Below are 18,050 nucleotides of genomic sequence, written 5' to 3' on the forward strand. Positions count from 1 at the left end.
CTTCCACACCACAGTCTGATTAGTGTGATTAATGTCTATTGGTCTCATTTTAATACTGTGGTGATATAACATGTTATAGGCTTGTCTATTTGTTTGTTTTTTAATTTCGCGCAAAGCTACTCGAGGGGTATCTGCACTAGCCGTCCTTAATTTGGCAGTGTAAAACTAGAGGGAAGGCAACTAGTCATCACCACCCACCGCCAACTCTTGGGCTACTCTTTTACCAACGAATAGTGTGATTGACCTTCACATTATAACTCCTCCACGGCTGAAAAGGCGAACATGTTCGGTGCGACAGGGATGCGAACCCGCGACCCTCAGATTACGAGTCGCACGCCGTAACCCACCTGGCCATGCCGGGCCTTATGTTATAGGCACTGACAAAAATTTGTTAATACAGAGGTGTAGTTGAATGTTCTTTGATGGGTAAAATGTCACCAAATTTTTGTTTTAAGAGTACAATTAAAATATTTAACTATAGAAGCTTTGGTTTCATTATGCATACTAAAGAAGTGAATATCTTGTTCCTTGAGAAAATGTTGAAACAGTCTTTTAGTAAATTTTGTTTCAGCATCTGTTTGACGTTAACAAGATTTGTGACTGTTTTAGCATCTGCTCAATGGCTTTATGAGTGCAGCTTCTTTCTATGTTTTGAGGGGAAGAACCTGTGCATACTTCTAAAATACATTGATATATGTCAGGAAATACTTAAGCTAATTGTTAATTAAGTTCCATGGAGTGGCCTGGCATGGCCAGGTGGTTAAGGCGCTCGACTCTTAATATGAGGGTCGTAGGTTCGAATCCCCGTCACACGAAACATGATCGCCCTTTCAACCGTGGGGGTGTGATAATATAACGGTCAATCCCACTATTCGTTGGTAGAAGAGTAGCCCAAGAGTTGGCAGTGGATGGTGATGACTAGCTGCCTTCCCTCTTACACTGCAAAATTAAGGACGTCTAGCTCAGATAGCCCTCTAGTAGCTTTGCGCGAAATTCAAAACAAAGCAAAAGAAGCTCTCGTGTAGTTTTGCGCGAAAATTAAAAAAACAAAACAAACAAGTTCGATAGATGTAATAAATTAGCCTGACACTGCTAATCAACACAATAAATGATCACTTTGTTTCTCAAAAATCTATATCTTACAGGTTTATGTAATAATATTTATCTTGATGTCGTAACCAGTTCTTTACCTAATTTAGACTGAAGGCTTCACTGATCTATATAAAGTCTGTAAACTACCGTAACTAGCAGTATGTGAATTATTATAATAAATAGATAATAGAGTTTTATTCATATTATTTGCAACATTTGATAAATTTAAACCAACTTTTTCTATTTGGTTTACTGTTTGTATAGTAGTTACAAAATGATCTTTACAACAGGCAAAGTTAAACCTCAGACGACTATTATTATTAACAAGATTTAGTGGTTGCTAACAGCTCATGATAATAGTCAAGACACAAATAATTATATAATTTAACATTCATTTATTAAAAATGAGTCTATTCAGATACTGTTAGTTTGGGTCTGTTAACAATATGATCTTTATGCTTTATATAATATATGACCATCTGTCTACATTTGCAGCAATAACGTTTGAGATATTTATATATGATATTATTTCGCAAATCCTCTCCATTCGGTAAGATTCAAATCCCTTATTTACCATAAGACATTATTGATCAGATCGATTATGTTACCGTTCAGGACAGATCTACCATCAACCACTATATTTCCTCAATTATTCCATGTTGCAGCTCCACTTGAAAATATTAAATTTAACATTATTTCAATTTTCTTTGTATGATTTAGAGTTGAGATGTTAATAATATCCAAATTTTCACTAGTCTGCGATTTTATTTTAATTTTAATGAGTTCCATGGTTTGTAATTAAAAGGTTTGATGACATTGATGCAGCTGATTTAACATCTTAGCTTTATCATCTGTAGGAAAGATTTCATATTTTAATCTATAGAGTTTAAAATTTTATGAATAATTCTTTCATAAACTTTAGGTTGATAAAGCAAGTGCACTAGTTCTTTAATTTGTTTTCGGTAGTTTTAGTTAATACTCGAAGCAAATCCCGGTGTTGTTTAACTCAAGGTTTCACGATGAATAAATCAGAAAAAGAGAGAATGTATGAACAATATGTAAAGATAATTATTTAGACATATAATTAAAAAATCGTTTGCAATCCATTTTGATATAACATTGGTCTTTTTAACACTACATTTGGAAGTTATATCATTATTATGAGCTGGACAGTGTATAGTTGAATTATGAAGTCGATGAACTCTGGAACAACTAGTTGATTCCAAACCATAACAGAGAATTTGAAAGAGGCTTCCTAATAGTTTAGTTTTCTTTCTAACCTTAGTAAACACAGTTGCAAAGCTCTGACGTAGAAAATTAACCACATTGGATGATTTGTGAATATTTTTAATCACTCAATCACTTTGTCTGCAATCTTATTCTGATATAAACTGCTTCAAACCAGTTGTTTTAAAAAAACCTGTATAAACATTTTAATGTTACTTCTTTAATAAAGAATAGTCCATAAATAAAATCATTCAATATTTATCACAGCAGAAGTCATCACATTGTATCAACATATATCATTTTGACATGTACACTACAGTATCAACTGCAGGAAATAAACCAATGCTTAAAAGTAATTGGTCAGGGATTTGCAGTTTCAAACTGAAGATCAGATATCCAAACGGAAAAACGAATGCAGAGTTGTATTATGGTAGGTTTCTTCAAAGTCTTTGGCATAAATCAGAAACATTTACCTCGCTAAAACATTCAACTGAAACAAAATTATGTTTTAAAAGTTTGAACTAGTGTTACGCATTGCTCTACCCTGATGAAATATATTTCGTATAATATAAAATATGGATGAATTTAAAGAGTGACTTCTATGTGTAAAAAGACGGGGAATCTCCCTTATTTTTTCCACTTTCATAAATTAGATAATCATTTATTAAATATTTGGTTTTTTTAGATCGTACATAATTCCAAAAGATTTCAGGTAAACTTTCAACAAAACGGATGTTAAAAATGTGTTTGCACTAAGTTAGAATACAACTGCAAAACTCCATTATAGAACCATACATTGTTTCCTGGAGTAGGATATATAATATCAAGATAATTTAATAACACAGTTGTAACAAATTGGATTTTACCACTTCCAGTTTGACCCAACACTAAGCATGTGAAAGGATGTTGTAGACAGCAATCCTCGTTAAACTACAATGATAATATGTACAATATAAATTGTTTTATACACAAAGGACCAGCATCTCATGAAGTAAAGTAATAAATTTAATAACCATGTTGCAGGGTATTAAAATCTGATGAAATATGCCTTTCGCTAAGACAGAAAGATATTTTTTCTTTCAGGTTTGTCAATTATAGATAGTGTTTGCATACCCTGATAAAGTTTCTTTCATTCATTATTGTAACTACATGCTGGGAAGGATTAAATATATTTACAGTCAACTTTAGGTATAATAACGTTTATTAACATTCAAGAAAATGTTAATATTACCTGTATATCTCATCTTAAAATCGAAGAGGTGTCCTTGCTCACGGTGCTGTCAGTACTAACCCAGAAATTTTTTTCTTATGGTATGTCAGCTCATATCAGTTACATGGCCTCAATACTTAAATTCATCCATATTTTATATTATACGAAATATATTTCATCAGGGTAGAGCAATGCGTAACAATGGTTCAAACTTTTAAAACATAATTTTGTGTTAAACAGATGAGGAAAATGTCCTTTCTGTAACTCAGTTAAAGCAAAGATAATAGGAAATTACGACAATAACATGGGGATAAATCTTTTACCATTGATTTCCCTAATTTTAAGAAGTTTAGGGTCATGACCATTATCTTTCCACCATTAACAATAACGTCGAGCTTTGTCCCTTGATGGATAAGGTAATTTAAAATGAAACGATTGTCAAATCATTTCATGCTATAAACTACGGCTGTGTAATTCTTATATTCCTCGAAAATTAAGAACTCACAAAGCTAATTGCCTGCATCGTATTCTTTAATGCGGTGTCTTTACTATTACAATAGTGGACCACCTCAAAAGTCCTCCTCTTTCTTGGTCAATTTCAAAACCAAAGTGCAAATATGTTGTGGATGGGTCTTTAACATCTATTAATTGAAGGAAGCATAGATGCGTAGAGGGTATAATAACTACCCCTCCCCCAGTGGCACAACGATATATCTGTAGACTTACAACGCTAAAAACCAATTTTCGATACCTGTGGTGGCCAAAGCGCAGATAGCCCAAAGTATATCTTTGTACTTAATTCAAAACAACGGTAGAGCAATTACTTTACACCGTGCAAAATGCGTTTTGCCACATTTGTGAAAGTCAGAACAATGTTTTTCCTGTCAATAACAATAAAGCATGTTTTACATCGAAAATTTTGTCACATTGTGATACTTTCTATTTTTAATTTTTCGTTTTGTGTCTGTTATAATAGTCTTTTGATTTACAAATAACGTTTTATTCATTACTAAACCCGTTGTCACAATCAAAACAGTAATAAACATTGTGATCTCAATTTGAAATGATTCATCTAATGTTAACCTTTTTTTACTGTGATCAACCTCTAATTTTTGACAGTACAGTGTTGGATGTAAACACAACCTTATATTTTAAATATGTGCTAATAGATTTACCTAATTATGTAAAGAATATACTGACCCAGAATTTATGTATGGATTTTAAATATTGTGTAGTATTGTCCAATATATTCTGTGTGTTATTATTAAATCAATTTGTAATGTTCGTGAGAAGCTGCCTAAATGAATTTTCTTTAAATACAGCATTATATTTTTGACATATCTCGAAAAAAATTTTGGTTATATTAAAAACATCAGCTCTGTGACATTTATTACATGTTTATAAGGAAAAGAAAATAACATAAATGTAGAATTATTGAATCAAATTAATATGTTTATTTTTTAACACTATTAGACATACACTTCCTCCAACTTCACTATCATTGAGTAGACGTTTCCTCTCTCAAGAACTCTAGCTGTTCTTCATAATCTTTCACTTTCAGCAAAAGGATTGAATATATGTCCATTTCAAACCCCTTATATACTATGTGTAATAACCTACAGGCGTACTTTATAAAACATTTGACTTTTATTTTAAGGTCATACTTATAAAACTGTTCTTTTGTACTGTACTGTTGGATATGATTGTTTCAGTGTCATCCTGTACAGGCATTTTCATAACTCCCTAACATATTCAATAGTACAGTACAAAAGAACAGCTAGGAACTGTTTTCAACCTGTACCACATACAGTGGAGGTCGTTTGGAAACTCGTAAGTTATATATGTTAGGCGTGATATACAAAGATTTTCTAAAACTTGTTGTTTTTAAGTCATACCTACACAACTGTTCTTTTAAAAACCAAACCTATGATTATCATCTATTATAGTGTCATAGGGAGGTCTGTTTTGTTTTTTTCTTTTTCAACCTTATACTTACAATGGAGATCGTTTTGGATATCTTACATTATACATGAACTAAACTAAAACATCATGTGTTCAATAAAGCATAAACTAAGGCTGTTAAATGAGCTATAAAATGTTCTTCAAATCCATTCCACCTACAAACAGTCCAAGAGAGAGCTTCAAATATCCACTACATTACAGAAAATATAAAGGTAAAATTAATTTTTGTTAAAATTCTTTCTCCTTCACTGTTATATCCGTTGTTTTATAATATCCCAGTTTTATTGATATCCAATAACTATATATTAATTAAAGCTAAAACATGTTTCATATTCACTATTGTTGTCTGTAACAGGTATCTAGTAAACTTCCCGACTCAGTGAAAGTGCAGCAACATTAGTCATCATCATATTCCTTCAGGAGGGACAAACCATCTAAAAACATCTAGTACATGTTCACTGAGAAATGACAAGTTTATTGTGACTGTTCTATTTAATAATGAAGTGAAGACACATTTTACAATATACAGACTATAAAAGTACCAAAGAAGATGTAACATTTACACATGTTGAACAGATAAATTTACACAACTGATACCATCAGTAACTAGGGCCATACATTTGAAATACAGTGAGGACTTTGGTCTGAATCATCATAAATGTATTATTAGTGTTGCATGTGAGGAGTCAAAATGTGTCTGTTTACAAATCAAAATAATATTAATATGTCAAGTTTTATAGATTTTAAGCCTGAATGATATCAGTTATGTGAACATGTCCATTTTATTGACTCATCTAATAAAACAAATAGAATCAGAAACTACGTGTAAAAGCATCAATGGTATATTTAAAATAATTGTTATTTGAAATGTACACTGAAGATATATCCTCTCTCATGCAAAAGTTTAAAAACAATTACTGAGCTTATGAAGTCAGTGGTCCCATTCAAGCTGCTCATGCAAGATGTTAGATCATGATACAGGTATCTAGCTATATCTGAGGTCTGCTTTGACTCAAGTTGATAAAAAGATTATATTGGATGTGTTTGAAAACAGAACTAGTGAACTAAACGAACGTGATTGTAAGGGATAAAATCACATTGATTTTGATAAAAGTGCTCAATTTATTCGAGATCTGTCGAACTTCCTATGTAAAAATGTATAACAGTTAGTAACTGTGTTCTATATTGATACAACAAATAACGTAAAGTATTCTCATGATATTTGTTTTGTTTTGTCATATGATCTACAAACAAAATTATTATGATACAAGAATATTTCTATATTATATATAATATAAACCACTTCGACAATATATTCATTAGAAAGTTATCATGGTAATTAATTATAAATCGACTGAAAAAGATAAATTTTAGTAACATGTCATGTGGTGTTACCTAGCAGTGCGCCCATACCAATTATACAACCTAGCAACATGCCTCAGGTGTTAATGCCACAATCCTATTATATCACCAAGCAACGTTCACATAGTAACACGTCCCCTGGAATAGATGATGTAATCTTATTACATCACCTAACAACGTGGACAAAGCAACACGTCTTGTTGACGTGTGAATGACGCACATATTAGATCAATGCTCTATGTACGCGTCGAAACTGGGACAAGGTCATGATTGTTCACTACCTGCTCCAAATAGCCATCTTAACTACTGATGGGGCTCAGTTTGGCCAATGGCTGACCTGTTGTACCTGATCTACGGATCGATCATTTGCATCTCATTACCGAAAAAGGAAAAAAAAAAAGTTTGCTTCGCGTTACAAAATTGACGGTCAAATCTTATTATTAAGTAAGATTTGGTGGTTAGTCCGGTTGACTACTTGCTTTCCCCTAGTCTATCATTTCAAAATTAAAAATGGCTAATTTTATGAAAAAGAAACTTAACTAGGATATAAAATAAAATTAATATTACGGTTATACCTATTGTTGAGTTTTTTGAAGTTTCATCCATGCTCAGTTTATGTTCGTAAATTTTTCGTCCGTTCTCAGTGTAAGAAATATACATATTTTTCTGTTCTCAAAGAATCGAAGGAGAGTTTCTGTTATTATCATAATTTGTTAATATTAAGCGATTTTTCTGAAGGATACGTTTTATTTCCTGTAATAACCGAGCGTGGCCTAGTTATTTGAGTAAATGGAGACGTCTTGATTGAGTCATGAAGATATTTATAGAAAAAATTTCTTCCTCACCATTAAAGCCCTTTTCAAACGTTTACTAGGTTATGTCATCGTCAAGTACAAGTAATTTACAGAGACATGATGCACAGTATGGAATAAAGAAGAAAAATAAAGGAAGGTGTTTTAATTGAAGAAAACATCCCGGGTCCTGAAGATACTTTCACTAACCTATAAACAGTCTCTGGTCACGTGACCTTTTTTTCCGTCCTGTGTATATACCCATATGTCTGTAAACTTCTTGTACCTCATGATACGTAACCTTGTTCAAACGTTGTACATCCATTCTAAAGTTTTCTTCATTGCCCATTCAAAACGTCCCCAAACGTTTAATTTCTGAAAAATGTGTTCGTCGTCATCAGATGTACATGGACTGTGATTATAGCATTCCTGTTACCTCAGAAAAGCGCTCCGTGGGTGCTCTAAGCATAAATGTGGCAGTGAATTCTGTTGACTATCTTCTACCCTCTTGTGAATCATTTCCTAATTAGAAAAGGCTGTGCGTATTATACAATATTCTAAAATAATTTTCAAAATGTAACCAATGTTAACTGACTCGTTTGGTACTTAACAGTTTTATGTGTAAATTAAATGATGCCTAGCTTCGTATATCTTTTCATATGTAAAGCAAAATAAATAATAACATATCTTATAGAAAATTTACTTATTTTTAGCATACAGACAATTTCAAACCAGCAGTTCTAATATGTTTTCGGTTATTTTTTAATTTTTTGTTTGATTTTCACTCGTTTGGTTAGTGTGAGATTATGTGCGGTGTACTGTAGATAAACAGTTTTATTGTTTTTTAACCTAAACAAATAGGTATTCGTCAAAAATGATGGCCATTGGTAAGGCTTATTCTAGACATCGCCATTATTACGTTACAGGTTTAATAGTAAATGTATGCATGCTAATTATTTCCAAACAGTTCATACCCCAGACAGTCTTTTCTCCTGTCAGAAAACAATACATGTGTATAACAGCATCTGTAAAGTTACATGCGCTTCCTTTTGTGAATTTATTGTAGACTTCACTCGAATGCTCTTTCTTTATATTTGGATTTTCTCTACAAATATTGCTGGAAAAAGTGAAGTACATTACTTGACCGATAGTCATTGACAATCACTTATTTACCGCTAATATTTACACTGATAAGCTGATGTTAAAAAAACACTTTTTGTTAGAGTAACGGTAACTACCCACCACACTCTTTTCTTACATATATATAGAAATGTTAACAATTAAGTTTGAATGCTTATTGCAGAAAATACAACAGCATTGAATTACAAAACTCGTACGTTAAAAACTAAAAACCTTATACATAGCAATAGTGTAACAGTTTCACAAAACGCTGGGAATATTATTAAAAAATGATTGTACATAGCAATGATGTTATAATTTCGCAGAACTCTTAGAATACTATTAAAAAAACGATTACACTGAGCAATAGTGTAATAGTATTATTTCTTTCCTTAGCAAATTTTTAGGGATAAGTGAACAACAATGATAAATGAATAATGTCCAGAAATAGTTAAATTATGTATTTGTTCTTTACTAGCAGATTAGTGAGAATGTTATTGGAAAATGATTAATATCATATCTGATATGGATATTCAGAAAAACACATACTTTTATTTCATTTATAGCAACCTTATTAGATTTTTGAATCCGGCTCAAATTAGCGAAGATAACATTTCTTACTTGTAATCATCTGATCACAATTCATCCCTTTTCAACCACATTTCTTTCTGCAGACTAAAAGCTTACATTCAATTCAGGAACAAATATTTAAATTCCGATAAGATTTGTTTCTCAATTTTTTATTATCTCGTCTTCTTTTCTAGTTACTTAGTCGTTTACCGATTTTCCTGTCTATCTTTTTTTTTTTTTTGACAAGTTTGAATGTTATATCCCATTAATAAACATGTGTATGCAACAAAAAATTATTCCTGGCACAGGTTTTGGCAGTAATAGTATGTCCATAGCCTGATTAGTCTATTTTGTTAAAAACGTTTGTCAACGCTAACGCGCTCCCCGCTGGTACGTATGTCTCCGGATTTACAATGCTAAAATCAGGGGTTCGATTCCACTCAGCAAATAGCCTAATGTGTCTTTGCTATAAGAAAACGAAAATATCCAATGCAATCCGCAGGTTCAATTTTTAAAATTGTGTTATTCGCCACCTATTGGAGAAAGATACAATATTGAATATCGACACACTGATAAGATCATGTATGAACTGAAATTTATTGTTACTCTCCTAATGGAAAAGAAAGTCATAGAAAATCGAGATAAAGAAAGACGATTGCACTCTTCACAATTATGTCGTGTATTACGGCCGTGGTTATATGCCAGTATTGTTTTTTTTTGGTTTTTTTTGGAATTTCGCACAAAGCTACTCGAGGGCTATCTGTGCAAGCCGTCCCTAATTTAGCAGTGTAAGACTAGAGGGAAGGCAGCTAGTCATCACCACCCACCGCCAACTCTTGGGCTACTCTTTTACCAACGAAAAGTGGGATTGACCGTCACTTTATAACGCCCCCACGGCTGGGAGGCCGAGCATGTTTTACGAGTCGCGCGCCTTACGCGCTTGGCCATGCCGGGCCATATGCCAGTAACCAAATAACCTGAAATAGTTTCGACATTTACATAGAGGTAAGTGGGGAGGAGATTATGTTGATTTGGTCCTTTAGGACTTTGTCTGGATTCGTTTTTTTTTAATTTTAAAGTTTCCATTCTTTTTATTTGTTTTTTTTTTACCTTTTCCTTAGACTTGTTGATTATTTTTTCCGAAGAAAGTTGGTATTTAGTTTTCATAAAGTAGAATGAAAAAGTGGAGTTTATCTTTCTTAATTTCCAGTTTCTTCAGTGTACTTTAACTCTGGTTGCAATATAATATCTCATCTAACCTACGCATACATTACTGCAGTCTTGATACGGAAGGGTTAAACTCCATTGTGACTGTACTTTTCAGTTTTATGTTTGTTTTTAATAATATTTTGCCAATTTCTAATGCAATAAAAATCTGGTCTATAGATTTTTGGTTCAGTGTCTTATGTATTCCGTGACAATGTTTTCCAATGTGACTTATCTTACACTTTTTTTTCCGTTGTTCTATATTATTTGGTACAGTATGTGGATATGATTTTAAATTAATAGCCTTTAATGTTTTTAAATTATAGCCTTTAATGTTTTTAAACAACAAAGTGTCAATAGCTTGGTACTATAACTATTAGTTACAGCAGTTTGATTATTTCTTTTGTATACAGTTTCATAACTTACTTTAATCGGAAATTACTATCACTATGATTGAGACATTAAGAGTACTGGATAAACTGCGTAACACATTACAGAAGATGACAAATTTGTGAGACATGATGGTATGATGGTGTCACTGTAAACCAGTTTATGAAAATGTTGAAGAAATTATGCCGTTATTTATGTTAATATTTAAGTCTGAAAAGTAATGTCTCCGTTTTCATCGAATTTCATAATAAAAATAAAAATTTTGTTTTGTGAATTTAGAAACGTTACTAAGATATGAAGTGGATATTTGAAACCTGTTCAAAAAGAAATCTGTGCCAATATTTAACCTATTTTGTATTATTATCATCACTATATAGTTTATTCTAAATTATCCGTGAAAGATGTGCAAGTTTAGTTTGAATATTTGGTCATTGAATTTGAAGCAATTCTGATTTCATTAAGTGGGCATCCCAGTGGCACAGCAGTATGTCTGCGAACTCGCACAGCCAGAAGCCGGGTTTTGATACCTGTGGTGAGCAAAGCACAGATAACCCATTGTGTAGCTTTGTGCTTAATTCAGATCAATCATCTACAATAGTTTGAAAATCCTGTAATATAACATGGGTTACGTTTTATTTATTCAGTAAATCACTAACATATATATTGGTGAAAAAACTAAGCCAACAAACGAAATAATTTAAGCATTTGATTTTCCCATCACAAGTTTCAAAGAATTATTTATACTATAATTAAGTTTGAAACCAATTACTGTGTTGAAAATACTTTCTATTTTCTGTAACAGTTTGTAAGAGAGAGAATTAGTATACATCTGTTTGGTTTAAATTTCGCGGATATCTCCTCGAGGGCTATTTGCGCTAGACTTCCGACTTTTGGGCTACAATTTTACCAATGAATAATACAACTGATCATCACATTATAGTGCTCCTACAACTGAAAAGAGGTGCATATTCGGTAACAAAAATTTGAACCCACGACCCTCAGATTGCGAGTCGAAGGCCTAACCATCAGGCCATGGTAGTTATAAAAAACAATAAATCCAATAGGTATATTCGTTGTGTGCAGTTCAAAAAATCTATACAGACATGGCATATAAGGGCTCATAACACGTGATAACTTATCATTAAGTAAGTTTTTTTCTGTTGTTCAACACAGGTTTTAATATTGTTGTTAAAGTTTTGTGTGGGCCTTTGGTAAGTGAAACTATTAGCTAAACCATGATAAATTTGTTTTTTGAGTGCGACAGTTGTATTACTTCCACCGGATATAGGGATTAGTAAACTATCATTCTTAACTTTATATTTTATTTGTTCGGACTTCTGAACTTCTTTTTCTCAGAAGAACTTCGGATAATTCTAGGTCGTATATGCTTTGTTACAGAACTAGCTTCAGTATTAAGTCTGTAGTACCGGCTGTTTGTAGTACCGCTCCTTTTAGTCGAAACATAGCATTGCTCAAGCAAGATTTTAATTTTAGCTTTCCCCAGGAACTCATTGGGTTAGATAGAGAGTAGATACATTCTTGTTTGATTATATTGCAGGAATAGCAAAGTAATTTTTAATTAGAGCTCTGAGTTATTCTTGCCGGCAACATGGGCACGAGCTGGGGGTTGAGTTTCAAGAGCTTCACAACAAAGTTTTTGCTTTTAATTACTGGCAGCAAGGTTTGTGTATTTTAATGGAGTTTTACTCTCCAAAAACTTAAGTTCTCTTGTAACTTTATGGTTAACTTTCATTTTCATTTGTGTGAGCACCAGTTTAGTTTCCCCTGTAATTTAATCGAGTAATTGGTTAAGTTCGACAGTGAGCGAATTGTATACAAGTACCTTCGTAGGATACTGGAGCATTTAAGTTTTTATTTAAAGTATGTATTATTACTGCTTTGGTGAAATCCGAGTGGAAACTGAGACTTTCCAGACTCTGAAACAAGAGTTAACGTTATTATATTACATGTTAACTTCAGGGCACGCTTAACAATTCTTATTTATGTAATAACCAAAATCACGGTGAGAAGAATAGAACTAACATAAACATATTTTTTGAATAAAGTTTTCATAGCCCGTGCTAATCACATACACACGATAACTTATCTAAAATAAACTGTGTTCACTGTCATGTATTGTATGGTAATGCATCTTTGTTTATATTGGAAAGTGTGAAGATTTTTATTAATACTTTTTCTTTGTATAAATCTACGTCTTGTCCCCTTCTGTTGGGAGACAGCCATGCGAGATACGAAAACCTTGAGTTTTTGCGGGTCTTGGCTTTTATTCTTTGCCAGAAATCCCCGAGCGATACATCTACTACAAGATTTTCACACTCTTTTGAGCATAATTTGATTATTGGGCAATATTTAAAACCTTCAAATAACAAAATGAACGATAAGCAAAACCATAATAATAAAAGAATAGAATTTGCTATCTCGTAACTTATTCAAAACCTGGTCTAATTCTAAATAAGTCTAATCATTTTAAGGGACACAACCCTTACAAAACTCTTGGAGCATTTCCATTTGCCAAAAGTACAAATACAAATTAATTAAAATGGGCATTTTTAAAATAATGTAGCTAATTAAAACAAATTCCTTAAATCCTGGAAACGAAACGCTATCGCTAAATATTTATAATTTGTAAAGCTGATGTGGAAATTAGACGTTTGTTACAAACGAACACACAAATTTGTAAAATTCTGAGCATTGCTATCATCAAATAAATTTCTCAAACAGCTCATAGTAGAAGTATAGAAGAGTCTCAATATTTCTACCGAATTTGAGGGACTTGATTTTTTATAAGTATGTTGGTGTGTGTGTTTTTCATATAGCAAAGCCACAAAGTCCACCGAGGGGAATCGAACCCCTGATTTTAGCGTTGTAAATCCGGAGACATACCGCTGTACTAGATGGGGCAAGTATGTTAGTATATTTTAAAATAACTGAATAATCACGAGTCTTAATTTTGTTTTACTAATTTCTCGCGCTCAGGACTATACTAGCTAAATTTAAAGAGGTAGATCAAGCGCCTCACATACATAAACAGAAAAATTAGGGAAAAGCCAAATAATCAAAACCACTTACTGCCACTTATTGAGCTACTCTTTAAGAATTAATAGTAAACTGACCGTCACATTATAACGTCCCCTACGATCATGTTCAAGGATGGAATTTGAACCGCTACCCTTAGATTATAGATCATGTGCCCTAATTATGAGACTATGCCAGGCCTAACTCATGACTAAATTCGTTGCCCTAATTATTATGTAAAAATATCCGATCGCCAGTTCGTTCCAGTTTCTTAAGTATATGATGAATTAATAAATCAAAATTATTAATCATTAATATTCACTAAACTAATTAAATGATGATATTTTAATTACGATTTTTTGTACTCTTTTTGTGAACTGCAAATGATTATAGTTTCCAGTTTTTAGACAATTTGTTGTGTTGATTTGTTTTAAAGAAAAACCATAGTGGGCTATCTGCTGCTTCTACTATAGGGGAATCGAGTTCCAGATTTTAGACTTGTAAATTCATAAGCTTACAATTAATCCACCAGAAAATTTTTAGATAATATAAGACTGAAAATTACAACTTGTTTTACGATATTCCTGGTACTAATGAGGTTAGTACTAAATTGAAAATTACCATAATCTCATAAATAAAATAATTCGCAAACTAGGACTTGTGATCCCTCTCATTGTTGATATAAATATATATTTATCATCTTGTAGGAAAACTCACGAGTTCGTACCATGTTTGTTTTACATCGTATTGCTCAACTTGTTTTGTATGGGAAACTGAAGGTGCATTTCTGTCAGAATTTTTAATAAAACAAAATTAGCCTTTGTACGAAAATATGTGTGCTCATATTTGTCCTTTTATTGAATTTATTGTATTTCTTATTAATATGTATCTGCCTTCATTAACTACTCTTTTACCAACGATTAGTGAAATTGACCGTGACATTATAACGTCATGTTTGGTGCGACGGGGATTCGAATCCGCGACCCTCAGATTACTAGTCGCAAGCCTTAACCCACCTGGCGATGCCGGGCCCAATGGAATTTGTAAATTGCAAAATGTCTGAGGCTAAATAATTTGTTTTGTTTTCTCCCTTACTTTGCTGAATTGTATATTGATTTTTTCTTTTTTTTTACTTGTGAATATTTACAGTTGAATAAATTATTTCAGAAAAGTTTAACATGATATGTTTTGAATTATGACATCCGTATTTATTAAAAACGTTACTCAAAATTGAAAGAGAAAATTTCGAAATAATAAAAAATGCTATTCTCACCCATGTGGTAGATGTCGCTTTTCAAAATAATACTGATTGTAATATAAAGGTTACGTATAGATTGTTTACGTACTTAATTTTCTTTTTCTGTATTATACAATTTTGTTTCTTTTTAACTTTACAATATCAAGCTTTCATTGCTCTTATATATATTGAAGTGTCTCGACAGTGGTCATAATAATCTCATCGAACTAATTGGTAAATAACTTTTGTTTTTTCAGTATTCAAAAGTTGAAATTTTGATTTACAAATCCTGAATTTGAACTAATTGGAGTTAATGGGCTAGACCTGAGTTAACTGTATTCTTTTTTTTGAAGTTAAAGCTAGTGGCCTATAGACTACGTTTTACCCAGCTATAACGTGACAACTTTCTAAATATTAACGACTTTTTTATTGTAAGAATTAGGCAGTAAGTAAAGCTAAGTAATAATAATGAACTCTATATTTTACAACATTACAATAAACTTAAATATTTCAAGACATAATGTGAGGAAGAATTTGAATATTTCAAGATGTGAGGTAGGAATTCATTATTTCGTGGCATAAGGATGAAAAAAAGTCATGTATATGTAGATGACAGTAGACTGTAAAACAAAATTTATGTGATTTATTACATTACATAGTGTTATTAGGCCATCATTTTATTTATAACTTAAGTCTTAAAATACAGTGAAAGTATAAATATTGAACTAGTGAAGTGCAATTATTATGTATACTGATATAGATTTGAAACTGTGCTTGATGAGGCTTATGGTAGGAATAGAAATATATTTTGTTTTCAAAGGAAGAGATTGTTTGACTTGTTTATAGGTTATCCCATTTTCTACTAACATTTTACTCCAAATTGATTATAGGAACCCCTTTTTCTATACCAGAACTTGCTCGTTCAGTCTGATGTTAAACTTCTGCAGTGTTGCAGTTTCTACCATAACCATTCAATTAGAAAATAACTTAAGCAAAAATATCATAAGTTTATGTATTTCTTATGTCGGCCCGGCATGGCCTAGCGCGTAAGGCGTGCGACTCGTAATCCGAGGGTCGCGGGTTCGCGCCCGCGTCGCGCTAAACATGCTCGCCCTCCCAGCCGTGTGGGTGTATAATGTGACGGTCAATCCCACTATTCGTTGGTAAAGAGTAGCCCAAGAGTTGGCGGTGGGTGGTGATGACTAGCTGCCTTCCCTCTAGTCTTACACTGCTAAATTAGGGACGGCTAGCACAGATAGCCCTCGAGTAGCTTTGTGCGAAATTTCCAAAACAAACAATTTCTTATGTCTAACAAGCTTAAAAATTCTCATTAAACTCCTTCTGATCCCTTCTCCATAATTATGTGGTATTTTAATTTGAGGCATATGGTTGGGGAATTTGAACCAACTCATAATTGTATAAGGAAGAAAGCTCCTTAAAAACTGTTGAGGATAGTTTTCTTCATCATTTGGTTAGCAAGCATCCTAGAAACAGGTTTATTATTAACATCCAATACAGAAATGGCTGAGATGGTGGTGATTAGGGAATGTATAAATGCAAGTGATCATTTCTCAGGTTTGATAATTGATGTTCTATTGAATGTGAGATAAGAAATTATGAAGATTTGGTTGCTAATTTTAAAGGAACAGGACATCAATTATCTTCTGTGAAGTAGTAAACTGAAATAACATAGGGTGCTCATCAAATGTGATGAAATTTAAAAATAAATTTTTAAGTATTGTAAATAGACATGTTTCTTACAGCAAAAGTAAGGGTAGTTATAAGAAAGACTAGATTGACTTACAAATGATATAAGGGATAAAGTTAAGAACATTATAAACTTACGAAGCTTAAATTGAGTTCTGTGTTAGAAGATTTAGAGGATTAGATATGATCATGCAAGGCATTAAGTAGTAGGAAAGATTGTCTGAAAATGTAAAAAGTTAACTGTGAGGATTTCTTTAAATATATTAAGGGCAAGTAAAATATTAGGATGGAATTAATGCCTTTAAGGGATGAAAAAGGAAACCTACTGATGGTTATAGGATGGTCAGGTTAGTAAATTCTACCCAAGCTTTTGCTAATGAAAATTTAAGTAGTATTCCTCGCCCTAAATAATTGTTAAATGGAAATATGGTCAAACTAGAAGATTGCATTAATTATAAGTTGATTAAGAAAAAATTGTAAAGTTTAAAGAATATGGCTTCTAGACCAGATAATATTTCTGCAAGGGTTTTAATGGTAGTTAAAAATTGGATATGTGAATTGCTTGATGATATGTTTTGTAAGCAAGTGGCAGAAGATAAGGTTGTGTTTTTTTTTGCTTTTTGAGGGAAGTGATGAAAACTGTTCAGATATTTTTACAGCCAAAAGTATTGTTAACTTTGAGGGTATGTAACTGGTGAAACAATGTGTTCTAAACCTTATAAGTAGGATCATAAGAAAGGCATCTTAAACTATTTACTCATTACAATGTTGATTTTTAGTTTTGCTCTATGAGTTACATCAATGTTTGGAAAGGTTTTTAAAAGTCTGATGTTGTTGGAGAATCAACATGAATTTACTAGGAAAAATTTACCTTATATTAATCTTTTGACATTATTTGAAGGGTTTACTGCTTATGTAGATGAGGGCATGGGTGTTGATTTGATGCATCTGGTTTTTCAGAAAGTATTTGGAAAAATGTCACACAAAAGGAATGTTAAACTATTATCTCAATAGGTGGAGAAGATAAGTTGGTTCATTGAATTGAAAAATGGTTGAATTAGGGGAGCCATTATTATAAATGGAGCTCAGTCAAACTGGATTAAAGTCCTGTGATGGAAAGGGCCTGCAAGGACAGAGTAAG

The 18,050-nt window shown here is 32.4% G+C and overlaps 1 protein-coding gene across 2 annotated transcripts in view; it reads left to right on the forward strand.

The window, feature by feature from the left end:
• Positions 1-15,238: 15,238 nt before the first annotated feature.
• The window catches only part of LOC143233848 (transmembrane protein 98-like), a 31,255-nt gene continuing 28,443 nt past the window's right edge, over positions 15,239-18,050 (forward strand). The window contains exon 1 of one of the 2 annotated variants that reach the window (XM_076470625.1): positions 15,239-15,436. The gene's annotated coding sequence lies outside the window, so the exon portion shown is untranslated. The remainder of the gene's footprint in view (positions 15,437-18,050) is intronic. The other variant, XM_076470624.1, reaches the window with a different exon arrangement.

This window comes from Tachypleus tridentatus, chromosome 12 (assembly GCF_004210375.1).
Source record: "Tachypleus tridentatus isolate NWPU-2018 chromosome 12, ASM421037v1, whole genome shotgun sequence".
Lineage (NCBI taxonomy): Eukaryota > Metazoa > Arthropoda > Merostomata > Xiphosura > Limulidae > Tachypleus > Tachypleus tridentatus.